Below are 21,151 nucleotides of genomic sequence, written 5' to 3' on the forward strand. Positions count from 1 at the left end.
ATTTTGTAGGTGTTGTGGTACATCTCTTTGCTCTTAAGCTCCACATGTCAAATGGGCCTCTCTTGCTGATTTTTTGCACAATCAGGAGCTGCTGCCTCACACTGGAGCACACTGGATCTGGTCTCCCATAAATGCAGTGTCTGCCCAGCAACATCCTGCCCTGAAGAAGTTCCTAGACCCTGCCAAGTATCAAACATCAAGAACATGTCCCACGGAGACAAGGCCACACAGCAGCTTCCATGTGTCAGCATTCCCACTGAGTCCTTCCAACAGGCAGCCCAAATTCAGCTGCTCACACACACAGAGTTGTGGTAAGCTAATATTCAAATCTAAACATTGGAAAATTCACCTTTATGTACCTTTCCTTGGCACTGTCTTGGACTTTCCTGGGTCAGTGTGGGACTATTGCCTCTGTTACCTTCTAGACCTTTTATTTTTCCCTTTGCCAGCCTAATTATGAGTGTCCCAGCTGAGTTTTCCATTTCCTTCATTTGCTAGGCAACCAAATGTCTGTACATTTCCATAGGGGCCTGTAAACATCTCATGGTACATTCTTCTAATTAGAAAACAATGTCTGTAGTTGTGTTTACATTGCTATGCTTATTAGGAAGAAAATGCTGGGCTGGTTTTGTGTTATATGCAACCTGAGATTGTACATTTGTGTGCTGTTCAGAGGAGTATTTAATTGGTTTTTAAGAAATGTATCTTGGGGGTTTCTTGGTTTCTGAATCAACAAAGACAGAGTTTACAGCTAGTTATTGTATGAAATTACAGATCACATGTTCCTGTGAACTTTCCCTAAGTTTATTCAACTCAAAAAATGCAAGTTGAGTTAAGGAGGAAAAATTGCATGGGTTCAGCAGTGAGCTACCTACTTGGGAGATGCTATTTGTGATCAGGCAGTAAGTTTCAGAGCAGTGGGGCAGAACTAGTAACAAATATCCCGAAGTTAATATCTGTACAAAGGGGAATCAGAGGTTTCCCACACTTCTAGGATGATTCATAGTATTCTAGAAACATACAGAAGAAATCCATGAGTTCATCAGTTCTGATCTTCCACATAATGCAGGCTGTAGTAATCAAAATCAATTTAAAACTAATGTCTTTTGAACTGAATATGTGTTTGAGAAAAGAGTTCAGTCTGCTTCAGAGGCTGCCAGCAGTGAAGAGTTGATTGCTACCTTAGTAAATTGTTCCAGTTATTAGAAATGTTCTTTATTGCTACTCTAAATTCTCACTTCAACCCCCAGCCACCAAGTCTAGGTTTTGTCTGCCAGAATTAAACATCTTTGGTCAGTTTTGTTCCCCACATTTCTGCTTCAGCAGAATGTAAGATCACTCCATAGCAAGAAGAATAAATTGCAGTACTGAATGCTTGTGCTTGAAACCTATTTTGTAACCTTTTAATTCAGTTCATGGCTCTTGTCTGGACCTTTCCCAGTCTATCCATGTCTTGTGAGTGGTGAACCCAAGCATTACGTACTGCCAAATGCATCCTTACCAAGTGCAAGGGTGGGGGAACTACTTTTTGTTACTGATGATGTTACAACACTGAGTCACAGAAATGTCAATGGAAGGACCATTTCTGGAGAGGCGCTCACCATCCCTTGTCTTACAGAGTGAGGCAGATCTTAACTCCCTTTGACCATCTGGATCTGGCCTCATTCCCTCTGAGCCACCCTCACAGCTGGGCAAAGGCTGCAGTGTAGAGGATCCCAGGTCCCTAGAAATCCCCATTGTGGTGCTGTGCCCTTCTGCCTGCCCATGACAGAAAGAGCCCAATTCAATGCTAACCCTTAAGCAAACAGTGCCCTGACCTCCCAGCTAGCACAGCAGCCCTTCTTGCTTATTTTATTCCCAGCATTTGAACTGCAGCACATTCCAGTTGGGTAAAAAGGCTTCGCTGTCTGGAGCATGCCAGAGTCAGGTGGTGAGCATACCAAGAGCCAGACAGGATACTGTGCTTCCTGTGAGAGTAAACACTGAAAGCCATGCAAAGCATCTTTCATTCTGGCTGGGCCTCAACAGCCAGTACAGCTGCTGGAAAGGAAGGGACTTCACAGAGACAGAGAGATTATTCTCTTCTGGTTTACAGACTACCTGGGCTTTTAATCACATTTGAAACCCTGTATGTTTAAAGGTTGCTCACTTTGTTGGCAGAATGTACACCCAAATTTCCCCCCCATCTGCTGGGAGTTTGCAGCCTCACTCAGGGATCTGCTGTGCAGGAACACAAGCAGTGAGGATGCTTTGCACCTCCTAAATTTATATCCAAGACAACAGCATGGGATAACTGAAGGAGCTCTTGGACTTATCCCAAGTCTGTTCAAACATAAACTAAAAAAGAAATGTACTACTAAAGAACAGTTCAAATTTGCCTTAAGTAATTTCACCTCTGGATAGTCTCTCTTAAGGGCTCTGAGCAATTACTGCCAGGAGAGAGACAATGGGTTTGTTCTGTTTTTAAAGAAGTTCAGAAGTCATCAAGAGTGTGTCTAAAAGTTTCATCAAGCTTCATACAGAGCAGAGGCAGAGCTGCTTTGGCAGAAACTCCCTGATCTATTAAGTCCTCTTCAGCATTCACATGAAAAGTTAGATTCCTCCCCAAAACTTCATGGAAACCATTTTTAGGCATTCAAGACACCTTCCCATGAGGTGTGGTTGTTGACATACGAACAGACTGGAACAGATGTTGATGGCATCCTCCTCACTGTTGCATTTGAGAAGCTGCATCACTCTCAGTCTTAAGGCCAGCATGAATTCCAGACTGTCGTGGTGAGGATGAGCACAAGAAAGCCTTTGGGATCACAGTAGCCAGCAGGTTCTGCAACAGATGGTTCTGACCTTTCATCATAATGGTCAGGTGTTGTATTTTATGCTATTTGGGAGCCTCCCACTGGAGTGGGCTGGAAGGAGATCAAGCCCTGTCTAGGCATGTTTGAGCTGTGTTTCAAGAAATCCTTTAATTTCCATAAACAAGTGCAGTTAGAAATCTGGCCCTTGACTCTTGTCTGTCTTTATTCTCCATCTGTAAATAGAAATGGCAGCATAGTCTGGCTCACAGGGATATCTGAGGAGAGAAATATCACCACCATGCAGGAGTAGCTCAGTTAAAACAAGTCACAAGAGCACATGAATCCCAGTATCCATAGCCAGGTCCCAACAGGATTTTTTCATCACCTTGTGGAAGGAACATTTCAGTTTTCTGACAATCAATAAAAATGAGATTATATTCTTCAAAAAGCTTTGCCTTTCATACTGATATCCACAAAGTTCATGGTGTTCAAACAGATTTTCCCAAGCTGGTCTATTATATGTGTTTTCCTAACGGAGAATTCAATATTTTCATTTTTGTTTGCAAAACTGTCTCTACATCAAACTTTGTTTTGATTTTTATAGACTCAAACACTATTTTTAGGGTTATGTTATTCACTGAGGCTTAAAGCCAGCAGAGTCATCTTGGTAAGTCAGACTTTATGGCTATTTTGATGAGATCAGATGTAACATTAGTCCAGGCTTTTGGAAAGAAACTGCTTTCAGAGCTGCCAGTTAATTTGTGAGAATATACTGCAAGGATATTCTCTGCCTATTGTGCATTTCTTCCTGAACAAAACTAAAGTGTGTTCTAATACTTTAATGTCTGGAAGGATTTTAATATCTCTGCCCTCTTGTCTAGCAACATTTTAAGTAAAGAACCAGATATGGTACCTTTTTAACAGAAGAGACAATAGTTTAAAAACACTGTGATTTTTTTCTTTTTTGTGTATCCAGCTGACCTATTGATCTGTACTTCAACAATTGCTTTATTTATTGACCATGCAGTATTTTTTAAGTATTTTACTGTTTCTACAGAATAAGCAGAGATCTTTGGAGAAAAGAAGGCTTGGTGGGGATGTTTCAAAGGTGGTGTCCTGCAATGTTCTCTGTCTGCTGAGGTTTTCATCATAAATCCTGGCAATATAATTCCATTTCCTAGAAATGTTCTTTTTCAGATTACAATTTTTTTCACCAACATCAGTTGTCTGCAGTATCCCAGTAAGAAGTGTATTAACATGGTAGTTTCAGCATGGGAAAACGAGGTGCTGGAGAGAGGCTCTTTCACAGAGTCTGTAAGTCAGTAATGAATACGGATTTCCCTGAAGTGATTCCTCCAGGAAGAAGCAATCACAAATGGGTTGGTTCTAGCACTTTAGATTCTGGATTGTTTTCTTTTGCAATGCTCTGTTTTCCAGGATCTCCCACCTTTTTTCCCCAGGCAGTAGGCTTGCAGTGGTGACCTAAACCTCTCTATGAGATACTTGTGAGTTAGGAGATTTTGCATGCACCCCTATGAAACACCAACTGCTGGAACACACTCTCTACCCTGATTTCTTATCTTGGCACTTTACATATCTGACCATTCTTTGTAGGTTGTTTCATTCTCCAGCTTTGCCCTAATGTTCTTTCTATGCTGTCTAAGTTTAGCTGAAGATCTGGAGAAGAAATTCATAGTCCTGTGTGATTAGCTGTGCCAGTAGCAATTGTTACGGCCTGCAGTGGGTTTTGACATCTGTTCCAAAAAGCAAAGCTGTTTTTCCTTCAGAATCTCTCACATTACTCCAAATAGCCACATCCTTTCAAAACATGCTCCTGTGCTGTTCATATTCTCTTCTGGAAACCACTGTGTTCAATTGCTATTTTTCATGGTCATATGTAATTATCCACCTCCCAATTTCTACTTCTTGCTCACAGCTGCTATCCCCTTCCACAGCAGGAAAATGACCAGCATGTTCATATTTCATATACATCACCTGCGAGCCAGCCATGGAACCATGCAGAGGTGGGAGAGCTGCTGTCCCATCAGGAACATCTGCAGACAACAATCACTCCTCCTCCAAAGAGACCCATCTCCATCATTCTTGTGCAGTGGTGACGTGTGGATCAAGGCTGAAGGCATCCCAAGGGTGTATTCCATCCTTTGCAAAAGGTACACAGAAATCTTGGGTAAATAATTAACTTCCCTGTCACACTTCACCTTGTGAAGTGCAAGGAGGGCTTCTGCCTCTAGTTCTTTCATCTGTAGGGACAGTAAACACTGTAGAGCAAGCACTTGTTGAGGACACAGACACAGTTGTGTTTGGGATTGATATCACATGAGCATTTACTGAAAACACAATTAGAAATGTGAGTCCAAAGAAGTCACAAAATACCTTTGAAATCCATTCTTCTCCTGTTGAGGGACAAACAAGGCATGTAATCAAGTATTTGTAGAAACAGTCATAAATGCTCAACAACTTCTGAATCTTATTCACTTGATACTTAATTGAATAAACTCCAAACTTCTAATTATTGCAAAAACTCAGACTGGAAGCTTTAGAACTTTCTTATAAATTATAGTGCTGCTATAACACAAATTTGTATTAATGTTTCTTTAATGCTTAAAGAAAACCCCTACCTGGCCTGAAATGAAACATGTGAAATTAATCTATTCCAATTCCTTTTGCATTATTCTCTTCCCAATCTGGAAACCTAACTTATCTGCATCTGATCAAGTGCCAATAATGATAGTCTGTAAGCAAAAACTTCCCCAAATTCCTGGCATGTTTTAGTTTCAAGATAACCAAGTACAGATTTCCAGGGTGTTTCTGTAACTGATTTTGTATTTGGTGTATATTTTTAGGATATTTCTCTCATAAAAGAGAAGAGAGAGTCATTCAGAGTTTGGCTTTGAACCTCAATTACTGGCATTGTCATTTACTTCTCAGTCATTTGCTTTCAGCTATAGGAAGATTATTGATAGGCTTGACAAGGACTGCACAAACATTGTCCCTGGATACCAGGACATTCTGTGTCTTGGGATTTTGCTGTTCTGTTCAGCCCTTCCCATGGTGGCCTGGATTCACAGTTTGCTTGGGTGCTCAGTGCTACACATCTTTGGGAGAGTGAAACTCAAACTCCTTGAAGTTTCCAGCTAAGCCAGCAGAAGCACAGCTGTTTATACTTTTATCTTGCTGTTTTCTTTTTCTTTGGGGTCAATCTTAAAATTAAATTTGTCTTGAGAAGCAGAGGGTAATGTGGGAGCCTTTCTGGTTCTGCACTTACTGGAATAGGTACAATCATTCACATTTTGCCCAAAACTCAGTGAAACAGCTGAATATTTTCTAGACAGCTGCCATGTCTAATCACACTTATTTGTGTTTAAATTTTGACGTATGGTTCCCGTTTCTGGGAAGCCTTCATGCTATTTAATGGATACAATATTATTTTAAAACTGTGGACACAAGCAGAAACACTGCTTGACATTAGATTGATTCTGAGGCAAGGTAACCCTATTTAGAGTTGATTATGACCCCTTGAGGGGAGCTGGCATAAGAAGCCCTGAGAATATTTACAAAATTGGGATGTTAGTCCAAGAACATTTATTGGGCTTGAAATAAGCCCACATCTTTTTTCTTTTCTCTCTTTTTTTATTTTTTTTCTGGTGTCAATTTGAGAGGAACAAGTATAATTGAATTGGCAAAGCGCTCTCTCTGACATTGATTTTTACAACATCTTTACCTTTTAGACAAAGTCTCACATGTTATTGATTTGAAAATTCATTGTGAATGTTTTAAGGTCTGGTTTGTGTCTTCTCTGGGGAAGAGAAAGAACAACACACAAAACAGTACAGTGTAAGGTACAGGTCAGGAGCAGAGCAGTACATGCGACATTTTCCTGTTTTCAAACCCAACATTTGGCTCTGTGAGTTTCCAGAGTTTGTTGTTCCTCTTGAGTTATTTCTCTCTGCATCTGTGACAGTTATGACAGAGGCATGAGACATCTCTAGACTCATTTATGTGTGTGCTCATGGCCACACAGAGCTCCACTCTTCAGATGTCAGAAACCTCTCTTAAGGGGGAAAAATAGCCAGACATTTTTGGAAAATATTCCCTTCCTTTTGGTTTTAATTAGTGGTGCTCAATTACACAAAGGCATTATGATTGTATCAGCAGAAAGACCCCACTGGCTCTTTTGAGGGGTCTTGCACCAGAGGTAACCACATCCACAGGGCAGGAACATTTCCCTAAAGGCTGAGAGTACTCAGAGGTTGGAGACGCATTTACACTTTGTCTTTCTTAAGTTTTTGTTGTCTCTGATGCCCTATTTCCCCTCTATTTTTTTTCCAGGCAATGTTAAATGTCAAAGGACAGATGCTGTTAGATGCTGGCATCAGGATATGGCTTGCTTGAATACTATTTAGTAATTCCTGAATTTGAATCATTTTTTAAAGTAATACTCCCTTATGCAGTGAATCACTTGTGACTCTTACCCTTGTGATTGGGACCCCAGGATGGACCAACTCAGAGACTCTGCAGCCTGTGCAGGCTTTTCTGAGTAGCACAGCTCTGTCTCATGTTCTCATTGCCCCCCTGCTCATATTTGTGGTGTTTCAGAGCTATGTTATGTTGCACGGGCAGCCAAGGGACAGTGCAATCAGAATGAGTCTTTGTGCATTGGAGAGGTATGACATTCTGAGATAATTTCTCCAATACAGAGCAAGAATTGATCAGCACATGTGGATCCTGGAACTGAAGGGGACATCTGGGCTTGAAGAAATCCCTTCAGGCTGTACATGTACAAAGGCAATGCCATGCTATCTCCAGGCCTCGCAGAGCCCACACTCTGTGCTGGGTTTATACATATATCCTGAGTTTATTCACGTTCTGGAAAGCTGCCCCAGGAATGTCTGCAATCTGGCATGTAGCATATTACAGCTGCATTGCTGAAAGAACCCTCCAGCCGGCAAATCCCAGCCCGTTCCTGCACAAAGGCTCCTCTCTGTAGCTGCAGGCTCAGCTGGGGCATGGCCTCCCATGTGCAGATGTTTGCTTACCCTGTGTCACCATCCCAGCAAGAACACAATCTGTGGGACTGTGGCTGTGTGGACCCCACCTGCATCACCTGCAGCATCCTTTGGGGTGAAGGAGAGACCTAGCAGATGGATAACTCCTCACAATGCTCCATGGGGATCCTTTCCTCTACTCCTTAGATTCACATGGGAAATAGCTCACCCAGAGACCTGGTACCCAGTGCACAAAGCAGAATGAAGCCAAACCGCATTTCCTAGGTGACTCTTTGCAAGGAGAGCTGCTGCAGTGACCTGCCTTGGCTGTAGTGTCCATAAGAAGTACAGAGGAAAACAACAGAACATGGCCTGAGAAGAAACAGAGGAAAACTGAGCAATGTGGCCTCCCTAATTCACACATCTACCCAGATGGCCAGAGCTAACCTAAGTCCAGAGGGCTCCAGTGTTGTTTTTTTTTAAGCTGAACAGCTCTTCTCATTAGGGACCAAGATAATTAATTGCCTCAGCATGGAATGGCATGCACTGCACCACATTGCTTGCAGAATTTGCTGATGCCCAGAAGCAAAGATAATACTACATTCCCTCTATTCTCCACCCTGAGAATTCACATCAGTAACAACCCATTAGATCTCCACACAGTTTCCAAGAAGTGTGGCTAAAACAGCATTTCTTTGGAGGTAACAAAAATAAATGTGACTCAAAAGAAAGCAATTTACCTAGGAAACTGAGAGCTCCAAACATCAGCATATCTCAGCTTTCTTGGGATTTTTTATTTTTATTCTACATTTCTAAATGGCATGGATTCAGTCCCCGTAGATGGGCCGTGACGGCACACATCTGGTTTTATGGTTAAGGAAATAGCTGATTGAATCGATACACTCAGCACAGCTGACTGGAGTAAATAAAAGAGGATTTGAAGGAAGCCTTGTTTTCCCCTGGATGGATGAGTCCACCTTCAGTGCTGTTGCAATTGCCCTGAAATCAGTGAAGTAACATGAAGGGGGAAGAGCTGTCAGTGTATTTCTCCATGAACTGAGCATACCTGCTATCTGTCCATCATAACTTTGGTTTGGGGAGAATACACCTCTTAAAAACTGTCAATCATTTTCTGCCCAACTTGCTACAGTCAGTAAGAGAGGGAGGTGGCAGGCCAGGAAAGTGGGACTGACTCATTAGGTAAATGGTTTCCATCACTGCCCTCCATGATCACACCTAATGATTCTGCATGGAGTAATTGTCAAACATGAGCTTCTTTGTTCCCTCAAGCCCATGGGAAAGGATAGGGGAAATTGTAGGAGAAAGCTGTGTGTCCAGAAGGGTAGCAGTGGGAGGCAGTGGGGGTTCAAACCTGGCAGCAAATCCTGACTCAGTGTAAATGAACTGCAAAACTCCGGTGGAGCCCCAGGGTTTTGGAGGCCACAGGCTCATGTTTCTCTGCTTCAACCTTTTGGGCACAATACAACTGTAAATGCATTGGAACAAAAGAATCTCAGTCATCGCTGCAGCGATGGGGCAGCTGGAGAATAGCACCTGAAGAGTTTGTGGGAATGCACGATGGACCTGACCTCTCAGGATGATCTCCTGGGTGGGCAAAAGGCTACAAACACCAGTTTACAGCTCCTTGTCTGCCAGATGTGTCTGAGATTCCCACAGAGCAACTGGCTGGCTGTAACCATTCCAACAACCTACCTTTAAGCTGATAATTGAGGGTAAGACACAGACCTTTAAAAAATACCTCAGTTTTATTTGCTGCCTTTGTTCTCCTTGTGCAGACCATACACAGACTCTTTCAGGCCCCTGTTTTCTTTCGAAGCCCATATTGATCACAGCTGGAATGTTACCATCCTAAGAATGGCTTTTCCCAGGCAGTGGGAAAGTTATTTTCTTAGGCACCTCATTGTCACTTCATATTCTGGGGAACTACTTCAGAGCAGGATCTGTTAGCTTTATGACAGATCCCTTTATTTACGTGGAGGGATGGCAGTTGGGTTTATCCCACTAAAATATTTCAAGGAACAGGCCTGCAAACAAAAATGCTGGTTCAAGATTCATTCTGAGCTATCCCCAGGGCTGTTTATCTCCCAGCTCTCACCACTGCAGCCCAGATCACTTCCTACAGATGCAAATTGCACCTTGGGTTTTATCTTCTTTCTGCAGTCAGGTCACCCTCTCACTATAAAGCCCAAAGGCAAGGTAGGTGGTTTGTTTCTAACACCTGGGGACTGTTGATGCTCTGTTGCCCTAAAGCAGCACAGATGGGGCTCATTTACCTGAATTTGACCTCTCAGGAGGGGCCTCTTGACTCCCTTCTCCTGAGTAATTCTAGTGCAAAGCTGGAGGTGCTCTCCTAACCCAGGCAGGGCAGGAGCTTCCCTTGGCAAAGGAGGGGTGGTAAGTGTCCTCACTGTGGATGGTTTGGGGACATCAGTCTTGATCTCTTTCCCGTGGCCTGCCTGCTACTAAGCTTTCCCTCTGCACCTCTGCTCAGAGCATTTGGCCCAGCATTAAGAGAATGTGTCTGCTCTTAATGGAAATTGTGTTTCTGAGTGACATGGAGGGAGTTTTCCAAACTCTGCTAGTATTTCAGTGCGTGATCTGGAGCAAAACAGGCTGCCCCTCTGCACTTGGATTGATTGCTCCTGAATAAGGTGGACTCTTAATGCCTGTCCACAGGGGCGTTAAGAAATGTAAAAAGTATTTGTAAATTAAAATGCCTGAATGAAAGGCTCTGGTATGTGTAATCATAGAGTATCACATTAAGTAGGAAGGCAAATGTCAGGGGAGTTCCTGGCATTCCATGGAGCCTAGCTTGTCTCGCATAAATAGATTTAATAAGCTCTGCTAGAATTGAAGACAGGTTACATTTAAGCATATTTATTTGAATTTACATAAGTATAGATCAAAGAGAAAATAATACAGGCTCTCAGTTACTTCAGTCTCATTTTTGATAGTTAATACTTCATCCCTTCCAGCATATCATAAAGTTCCTTTTCATGGTCTCAGGAGAGCATAAGGAATTGAGTGAAAGGAGGTGAGCTTGTTACTCTGTGTGACTGTCTGGGAGTTCAGGGTGGAACTCTGTGTTTTATTGTTTTCCCCATGTTCTTGTTATGTCTAACTCTCCAGAACCCTTAGAAAGATAAATGACAAAGCCCAAGAGAACAGTGATGCATGATTTGGCTTTTCCATTCAGGACTAAGCAGGGACCTGGTGAAGGCAGAGGAAAATGCTGCTTTGGGAGCAAGTGAGCAGTCAGTGGTCAGTGCAGGGCTGACCAACCTTCTTGCCTCTTTGGCTACATTTTATGCTCCTTATATGTGCTGTGTAATCAGGGAGCTGGGAGTCACTAATGAGCAGGAGATGATGTGAGTTTCTGGTGTCCCAAGGAAACTGGGTGCCAAAGGGATGCTGGGGCACAGGAATCTGTATGAACCCTGTCCCCAACAGCAGCAGGTTCAGTCCAGCAGCCTGTCCTGCGTGCTGACTGCTGTGTAGAAAACACTTGAATGTTGGTATTTCCATCAGAAAAAGACACATGAGTCTCTTTCACTGGGAAATTTCCAGATGCCAATAATTTAATCTTCCTGTGCCTCAGTTCCCCATCTAGAAAATGGGGCTGCTCATCCTGCTCCCCTCTACTTACACAAAGCATCATCCCTGCTGACAGTGAGCTTTATGCTCCAAGAACCAACCCTTAACAGAGCCAACTTGTACATTTTGGGTGACCTGGTCTCATCCAAAATGCCAAGAAGAGCACTTGGCAATCCCAGTTGGAACTTAAAGGCCAGACTGTGGTCAGAAACAAGAGCATGTTTTGTTCATACACAGCCAACTCTGCCAGCTGTTTCCACACTTTAGCAAGTGTTTCCTATTCAAACAGAAAATGGTCGATGGGAACTGAACCAGATACAGCCATTCCAGCTAACAGCAAAGAGTTACACCCATGGAGAAGTTGAAAAAGATGTTAGATGTCTCCAGTGCAGTATTTACCAAATTACCAGATGTTTGGAATCCCTTAAGTCATCTAACAGGCCTTCTCAAGGCGATGTTACTCTTGAGTATCATGGCTCTCCTGAAAGTGCATTAAAGTGAACTAATTTTAGCCTTGACTTATGAGATTTTTCTCTAGCAGAAGGTGTCCCTGAGGACATGAGGGTAGATTTTTATTTCCAAAACGTTGCCTTTGTATATTTTAAACGGATCATCTGGATGAAGTTCTAATGGCTGGTTCAGACTGTCTGATTTATAGCAACAGCTGTTCACCTTCGTAAATGGGGAGATTCTTGGAGATACAGAACACGTTTATGAACCTGATATTCCACACCAAGGGTCAGGTTTTCTTGCCTCATTCTTGCACAGGTGTAAATCCAGATAGGCTCCTGTGAAGTCAATGAAATTCTTCCATGAAAGGCGCGAAAATCAGAGCTGCAGGAAATGGCAGAGCAGTTATTTCTTTCTCCAGTAGACTGAATTTTAGAATGCACAGCAATTGGAGGTGATTAAGGTTGAGAAATGTGCCTAAGGAGTGATAGGGCGTTCCTGCTGAGTGATGGGGAAAAATGCTGATTCTTGCATGATGCCTGGGGAGCCATTTCTTCATATGGCTAACAAAGATGGCAATCAGAGAGCCCAAAATTAGGAATTAAAAGATTAAAGAATAGTGAGAGAAGAGATACCTTGGGTGTCTTAATTGGACCTTTTGAATATTTTAATTCCTATATTTCAAAAGGTAGGATTCCTACTGCTGAAACTTCCTGTAAAGATTTCTTTGATTTTCAGTGTTGAAGTCTGGAAAAATAATTGACCACTCTGGGTTAAAAAAAAAAATTAAAACTGCTTTCAGACAGCTGTATCAATATAATTTTTTCATTTTCTGATATTTTTATTATTTTATCTACACTTTGCCAAAAAAAAACCCCTCAGAATTTCCCATGACATTTCAATGTTTTGATTGAGCAGATACTTTTGGGTTTTGCTTGAAAATTTGTAACTCTTTTACAAAAGGAAAAGAAGTTCTTTCAGATACTACAGAAGCTCCAGATCAAGCTTATATTTGGAGACTTGCTTGTGCTTTTTTAAGTGTTGCTGGAGCATTAGTATCCAAATGAACAATCAAGGCCATATAATTTTATTATTACCAAACCTTTCACACATTTGCACTCTCTTCACTTCCAGCTACTCAATCCATCTCTGTGACTCCATAAAATACTCTTGGAGCTGAGCTGTGGATGCCAGCTCTGATTTAAAATGCCATGGTGATTAAGTGTCCTCCATAATCCACTAAATGGAATAAATAACATTATTAATTCAGTATGCAATTGTCTGGCTTACAACACCAAGCTTAATATTTTATATCATGTAATGGACCTGATTTCCAGATACTGGATGCCTTCCTTTAACTTGCCTCTTCAGCCATCAGTATTTACTTAAAATACTGTTCCACCTGAAGTGCAGCAGGAAAATTCCTCAGTAAAATTGAGGCAGGAATTAGACATGAGTAACTGTTTTGGGTTCCTGGGGAAAGCTCCTGGAGTTCCAGCCCATGTTAAGAGTACAGGCGTGGGCTTTGACATCATGTCAAAACTGTGGTGCCTCAGCCTTGCTCCTGAGTGCACAGAAAGTGTTGTTTCCCATTTGGATCGTGGTGGCCACGTGGTCCTGGAGGAGAAACAAGAACAGAAGGTGCCTGAGCTCCACTGACATTAGCGTAGGTCCCAAAGGGTCTGCTAGAGGTAGTGCTGTTCCTTTGGATGGATGTTTGTTTGGCAGAGTTATAATGCGCAATCAAAAAATGGAGTTAAATCAAAGACCTGGGACTCTTCCCAAAATAAAATCAATGGGAAGAATTCACCCTGGTATCTTTTAAGCAGTCTGGATACAAAGCAAATTGTTTCGGAGCTGGATGCTGCCTGCCAAAACCTGCAGCTTTATTCATCTGAAATATTCCAGTATAGGAAAAGGCAATTCAGGACTGTTCTCTGCTTTGTCTGGTTTAGATCTCAAACTCCCGAGGGCAGGGGCTGCCTTGCAATGCCTGACACTGGGGCCTTAAAGCTGGTCCAGCTCATCCAGTGCAGAGATAATGAAGTGAGCTCCTTGCAGTAATTTGGTCTTGTTCTGTAGGCCTGGGCAATAGGCAGTCATTTTGTTTAAGACCTCTGAGATTTGGCTTCCAGAATACCTGATGATGGAGTTTTATAGCAAATTTTACTGCTGCTGAGTTGTTGTTAGCAGAGAAGTAATCTGAATGCATGTATATGTGGAAAACACAGTTTATATCACCTGGCAAATTTATGCTTCAACTTCTCATCCAATCCAGTGGTAGAAACAGGATGATTTGTAGGATCTCCATGGCCTATCACAGGCATTTCTTTGGAAAGGTTCAAAATTCCATCTAAAATCAGAGTGGAAGGTTTTTTAAATGCCCAGGGTTTCTTTTCAGAGTTGACCTGGATTTGCACAGAACCAGGAATGCAAAGGCAAAAACCAGCTGGAAGTGTAACTGGGAAAAGAACAGAGAAAGCTTCTCAAGGGGATTTTTTTCTTGAAAACAGGGGAGGAATTAGATATTGTTGCTTCAAATATCTAATGAACAAAGGAGGAAAGCATGAACCTGGGAGCTGGCAGGACAGCCAGGTCAAGTGTCTGCTGGCATTAATATGATCCAAACCACTGGGCCTGTTACAAAAAGGATTCTGCCGCTGGTTATTCTGGGACCAGGCTGTGATGTGAGAATTCTCTTGTGTCAAAACATGCCTGAACTGACTTTCTCTGCTGGACATCCATGTCTGTGCTCTCAGTGCTAATTTATTCTTAACATGGTTCCACTGGAGCTTTGTTCTTTCATAAAGGTATTTTAAATGTCTCAGGTAAGGTTCTTTATTCAGAGGAAGGAAATTTGAGATGTTTAGTTCTTCCATATTTCCTTATATTTTTCACAGAAGATGCCAGAGAGCTGGCAGTTTGGTCTGCCAGGAGTCTGATCCAACCTGAACTCCTAGAAAAATCTATAACTGCAGTAGGATTTTTTTTTTATGGAGGATCCCTGATTAGAATAGTCAGGTTACTTCAGATTAGCCCTTGGTTGTAATTCAAATACACAGAGAAGTTGCAAGAAAAATATAAATGCCACTTCCTTGACAGGCCTTTTTCCTTTCTGCATCAGGATTTCTAAACATGCAACACCTTGCCCTGGGCTAACAAATTATTGGGTTACCACAAATGCTTCCACTGGAGGTGTCAGGAGATGGTGGTGGCTTTTTTTGGTTATGATAACGAAGTGCATATTCACAGCCACATCCTCTCCATTAAGGGACATAGTACATGGAAAACTGTTACGTTTCTAGTTGTGCCAGACTCTGGGTTTTGCTGCTGTAGCACAATGTATCTTAACAGTGTCATTCTCTCAGAAATACCTTTATATTGCTGGTCTCTAAAACCCCAAGAAAACCTACTCTGCAGCCAGCACTAAGGGATACAGAAATCAATCAGGATTTCAATCCAGGGCATAGCTGGGAAACATGAGCATGATGCAGTGTTCCTTGTGCATGGCTTGTTCCTTGTAGCAGCCACATTGAACTCTGTTTAAAAAAACTATCATTACCACCAGCTTTCCTCTACTCTTCTCATGTACCCCTTCCACTGCTGTCTGCATTTATAGCCCCAAAATGCAGCCAAGGCCCAGAATTGTTCCAGAAGTACAATGTGTTCATTTACTGCTTTGGATGAGAGATGGTAGAGTGGTGCCACTATTTTCCCATGTATTGAGGACTTTTCAGCAAGCTCTGTCTGGTCGCTGTGGTGAGGTCAAAGCGTTGGCAAAGACAAACTCAAAGATGTCTTGCACCATTTCTCAATGTCTGTGGTTGTTTGGTTGTCTTTTAAAGTGTCAGCTCTTCCTGCAGAATGGAAACAACGTTTTGTCTAGGAAACATCTAAATGCCTTTTCATTTTGGCCTTTGTGAAACCTTTTGAAATCTTCCAGATGAAAACCAGAAAACTTCCCAGGCTTGAGTGTGTGTATTTGCTGGTACTTTGAGGGCTAAAAAGTACGAGGAAGTCCAGGGATCTGTGCTAGGAGGGTGCAATGGTAGATGGAGATGCAGAAGTGTGTTTGAGCACTCCCCTACTGCTCTCCAAAAGAAGCTCAATGGCAAATTTGTCTTCCAAGCCACAAATGAGCAAATGCAGTGCTTCATGTTTCCTGTACTTTATAGTAAGTTTACTGTAGTTGATCAGGTTAATTCATCTTGGCCCTGCTTCTTAGAATGCTCCCTGGTATATATTCTCAGAGGAAAGCCCACCTGTTTTTCCAATCTGCTGCAATAGCTACATTTAAAAGAGGGAAAATATTGTACAAAGTCCTGCTCCTGTTCTGAATTGCCTCCCTGTATTGGGATGACAGTTTTGCCATGTCTCAGTCAGTCTTTTATAGGTGCAGAAACTACAAGAAAGTCCCTGGAGTGGCAATTTGGTGAGAGCTCTTCTACCATTAGGGCTGCATTGTAGGGCATTTCTACACTGCTTTTGTCAGCAATCACACTGATCTCCACTGAAAGCTGAGCAAGGGAAAATCCCAGGCCAGCTGGGTTGAAGGAGCTTTTTGTGCCTGCAAGGCTGAGGGAAGCCCTGGATGAACTGGATCTGAGCTTGTGCTTTAAAGATTTTCTCACATAATTAAAGCTGTCAGGTCTGCTTGGAGGGCAGGACACTGCACCACTGGATTTGCTCCTAATATATCCTGGCTTGGTCCTTTTGAAGGACAGCAAGAGAAAGTAACTTTGGGTGTGTCTTGGAGCATCTCTAGGACATGTGGGACTCCTTATCTCCATGAAAGCAGGAGGTTGTCTGCTTCACAATCTGTGCATGTGACATGGCAATTACATTGGCCTGTGGCACTAGTGGGTTCTTTCATGAGCCACAGGAATGAAGAGCTCTGTGCCATGCAGGTCACTGGAGTCCAGTTGGTTGTGTCAGCAGCCTACCTCAAATAACAGCCAGAACAGATGACATTCCAGTGGAAACTCCTTTACAAGGAAATACTTTGGATTCCAGATGTTTGGGATTTTTCTGCATAATTGTAAAGCTAAAATGTTCCTTTAGGACTCGGTCAGCATAATTATCCATACAAGGGTTTTGCCTTTAAACTGTACTTGATTTTTTGTGAATTCTGTGTGACTCGTGTGATAGTTGGTTGTTGTCCCAGTAGAGCCTGGAAGTCCTTGCTAGTGACAGGAGAAACTGAACTTGCAATGAATCAATCTCACAAAGCACCAATAGCAGTTTAAGTGATTTGTGCACTCCTATTAACCAAGTGACAGAGCCAGTATTTCTCTTCCCCCACCTTCCACTTCAATCATAGTTTATAGTTATAGTGAAAAACTTGCTTGTTTTGTCCCTGAGAAGAAGGCTGGGGAAAAGGGTTTGTGTTTCTGTTTGCTTAATTGGGAAAAGGGATTTTATGTGGCTCCCTGCACTTGCTGCCCTTATTACACGAATTACTCCTCTATAGATTTGAGAGCATCCTCTGAGCAGTGAGTCATAAGACACAGCAGACTTCCCTGGAGAGTCAGATGCAGACAGCCTTATCCAGAGCATCAGCTGTGCCTTTCTTCTCTTTTCACAGACAAAGCAAAGGCCCAAGGGGGCATCCTGCCTCTCTGCAAGCACGGAGCTTTGTCTTCTAAGATCAGCTACCTAAAGACATATCTGTTTTTCAATCTTTTTGGATGAGATTTCATTTCTTTCTGCAGACCTTGCCCCTTTCTGCCTTTAAACTATCACTGCTACTGCACTGCATGACCTAAAACTTTACTGTCCGTTTCAGGAGATACTCCTCTGTCTCCTTTGCCTGTCTGAAGCACCAACACTCAACTTCTCCACGTGATTGCTTTGGTAGGTGCTGTGACTCTGGCCTGGTGGTCTTTCAAGGGATGCATAGTAGGGCCTGAGGGCTGGAGAAATTTGGGCAATATCAGAACTCAGATATCCTTTCTCTTGGTTTAGCACATTTGCCAGTGTACAGCAGCCAGATGTGGTTTCTCCCTGCACACAGACACAGAGCATCAGCACAAACATCTCAGTAAATCCCATTCCTTGCACAGCATTTCAAAAGGGTCCTTAATGCCATGGGAAATTGGCCCTGCCTGTGTCCAGAAGGGGATGGTTCTGGCTGGATCACACATTCAGCCCCTGGCTTTGCTCATTTGCACTGGATTCTGCACACACTGGTGGGTTTGAAAAGCTCCACAGTGCCCTTCTCTTGTGCTGGGCAGACAGGAGGATCAGGAGAGACTAGTTCCTTTGAGGGGGAGAGCTGGAGTGCAAAATGAGCAGCCCACAACCCCCGACTGGCAGTACTTCATTCAGGAGCACTTCTTTCTCCACAGGGGCTGGTCTGCTCTCTTTATCCACCCTCTGACATGATCCTATATCCAGGCACTTAAGAAGAAGAAAAAAGCAGCAAATCTGAAAGCTGCTATTTTTAAACTCTGCCCTTGGCTCTTTGCAGCACTCTGCTTTCCTCCCTGTGATTCAGTGTTCTTTTGAAAACTAGGCACCAGGGCCCTGTGGTTTCCTGGTACTTGGAACATAAAATCTCCTAATTCTTCTCTCACAGCAAGCTTCAGAGGCCAGGGAGTGATTGATATTTTCTATCGCTTCATTAATAGTCACGGCACAGTAGTTTCCTAATCTGTTTTTGCACTGCTTTTTATTTTGAATAATTTGTCTTTCAAATTTCCTAAGCCCTCCATGTCACACAAAGCAACTGCTGTTTGCTCCCCTCCTGCTTCTAACTGCTGGGTTGAGACCTTCAGGAGCTGGGAAATTGGGGTCCTGCCTCAAGGAGCTTCCCTATGTTTGCTTTAATAATCTTGGCAAATATCCTGAGGGTATATCCCAGAGTGATCAAAATCCTTGGGAAAGGGGAACTTCAGCCTAATTCCCAAGAGTCTTTGTTCACCTCCATCACTGTGTACAGTGAGAAAATCTGTACCATAATCCATTTTCCCAGCTTCATGGCCAGCCTTGGCTCTTCTCCAAAGTGGACCTGTTTTGGAGTCCCCTGTGACAAAGGCAACCCACTCATCCCACAGAGGTTAACAGGATTAATCTGTTTGGCAATCAGCATGGAGAATCTGTAGTGTCTGAACTAGTTTTCAATATTTCTTACATACCTCAACCAATCAATTCTAGTCCAAGGAATTACAAGTTTAAAACCTGGATATTTATCTGTGATAAACAAGGTGCTCAGGGCACAGGAACTAAGCAAATCCCTAGCGGACAAACAGGGCCAGGGAAAACCTGGGCTATCTCCTGCTGACCATGCCCATCCCCACCACATCTTCAGGGAAAAAGCTATACTGGATAAAGGCAGACACTGCAGTGAGACCCAAAAACAGAACTGGGGCCAGTTGTTGTGAACCAGCTCCTTGCTGTGGCACTGCCTTGTAAACACCTGGCACCTTTACCTGTAAAGGAGCTGCTGTCCCAGATTAAAGAACTCACTGTGCAGCTGGGACTCTCTGGCATGACTGCAATAATGATGAACTCACTGTAAATTGCTTTTTCATTCAACCCAACTTGGAAAAAGGCAGACAGGCTGTAGTCTAAACACCCCAAGAGTTTGTATTTGCTTTGTTCCAGCAGACTCTGCTCTCCTGTGATTTAAAACAATGTGTCTTTGTGCTTATCTTCTGGGCTTGGCAAGGCAGTTTTTACCTCTGAGTTTTTGTCTCAACAGGAGAAATCGCTGTCTAACAGATCTTTTGTGGACTTCCGACCAAAACCATCCAGTGCAACATATGGTAAGTCATTCAATCTTTTATAAACTCAGACCCTCAACTATAGCTATTTACGGGTGGAAACTGGCATATCAATAGTTTCTTTTTGGTTACAAGGGTAATGAATTCTGGCTTATGTTTTTATGACATCTCAGTTTGGGTTTCTCCAGCCCTTCCTTAGATTATAATGCCTTTGACTTTACATTTGTTCCTTCTGGTGCCTGCCACAGCAGCTTAGCACTGCGGTATGTCAGCAAAGGAAGAATCTCAGCCACATTCCCCTTGCTCCAAAAAACACAGGCCCTTATAACTTATGTTGAAGGGGAAGGTTTGTGCCCTGATGTGACTGACACGTGGCAACAGCGTGTGAAGACATGGCTTTGGATGATCTGTTACTGCAGTGATGTATCCATTGTTACTCATGTCCTCCTCTGAAGCAAAGAAGGGCTGAGACAGTGGGTAAATGAGTATGACTTGTGGGGAGGTTCAAGGGAGTGAGTAAGATGGAGCAGAACACTCTGTAACAGCAACAGTGTGACGTGGAGCTCTCCTGACTCCAAAGGACACCAGCTGCAAGGAGCTCTGGACCTGGTGAGGGGAGGGGAGGCCTGATGTGTTATGCTGCACTAAAATGCATCCAAACATCAGCTCAACAGCCATCTCACCAAACTGTTCCCTGCCATGGCCAGCAGTGTGTCTAGAGAGATATGTTCAAATGCAACTGTTCTGCCTGATAGTTTTCCATGTTCTGACAGGAATTCTTGCTTTCCACCCCAGGCTTTCTTATGGAGTGAGGAGCTATGAGGAACTAATACAGTTTCTTACACTACCATTACACCTGGGTCAGACCCCTGCAGTGCTCAGAGCTGGGAAAGGGGGTTATCCTGGCGTGGAGTTGCTGCTAACCCATGACCTTCATGTTTCCTGTTAGATTTAATGTTTTGCACTTGGGATAAACCCTCCCCTCTAACTTGCAGATTCCTGCATTTCTGAGTTCTGCCTAGTAGCAGAATTAGACTGAGCAAAATACCACAGGAAAGATGATGCTGAAAGAAGTATTTATTAACTCTCTTACCAGATGCAGAATGGTAGGAAACATATCCAGCCCAGACATATCTAACCAAATTTAACTGAAGGTCATGAATCAGCAGAGGTCCAGCAGAGACTCTCTGACTACATGCCCATCAGATGTGCTCTTGCCTGACCGTATCCTATCTCAAATATAGATGTTGCCTTACTGAACTCAGCATTTTTCTCTTCCAATCTCCCCTAATGAAATTCAGCAAGGTGCTAAGAAGCCAAGAGTTTCAAAGTGGATGAGGAGTTTTAAAAGCTTCAGCTTGGGAAAGTCTGAATCTTGAGAGAACAAGCTTCTCAGCAAGTATTTTCCACCTGAAAGTTTGTGTCTTGCACTATCTGGGGATGGTTCTGCTGAGTTACTTTGGACATGCAGCAATGAGGTCTTTGGTCCAAAGTCTCCTGGAAGTGTGTGGCAGTTTGCCCAAGAACAGGGATGGGTAGTTCCTTTCTCTTTTGATTTCAA

At 42.9% G+C, this 21,151-nt stretch overlaps 1 long non-coding RNA gene across 2 annotated transcripts in view; it reads left to right on the forward strand.

The window, feature by feature from the left end:
* Positions 1–21,151, forward strand: part of LOC146430107 (uncharacterized) — a 60,496-nt gene that overhangs the window by 29,776 nt on the left and 9,569 nt on the right. For both annotated transcript variants that reach the window (XR_014855255.1, XR_014855256.1), the window contains exons 3-5: positions 86–311; positions 4,751–4,966; positions 19,569–19,632. This is a non-coding gene — a long non-coding RNA (uncharacterized LOC146430107). The remainder of the gene's footprint in view (positions 1–85; positions 312–4,750; positions 4,967–19,568; positions 19,633–21,151) is intronic.

The sequence above is a fragment of the Lichenostomus cassidix genome, chromosome 15 (assembly GCF_008360975.1).
Source record: "Lichenostomus cassidix isolate B80296 chromosome 15, HeHo_3.0, whole genome shotgun sequence".
Taxonomy (NCBI): domain Eukaryota; kingdom Metazoa; phylum Chordata; class Aves; order Passeriformes; family Meliphagidae; genus Lichenostomus; species Lichenostomus cassidix.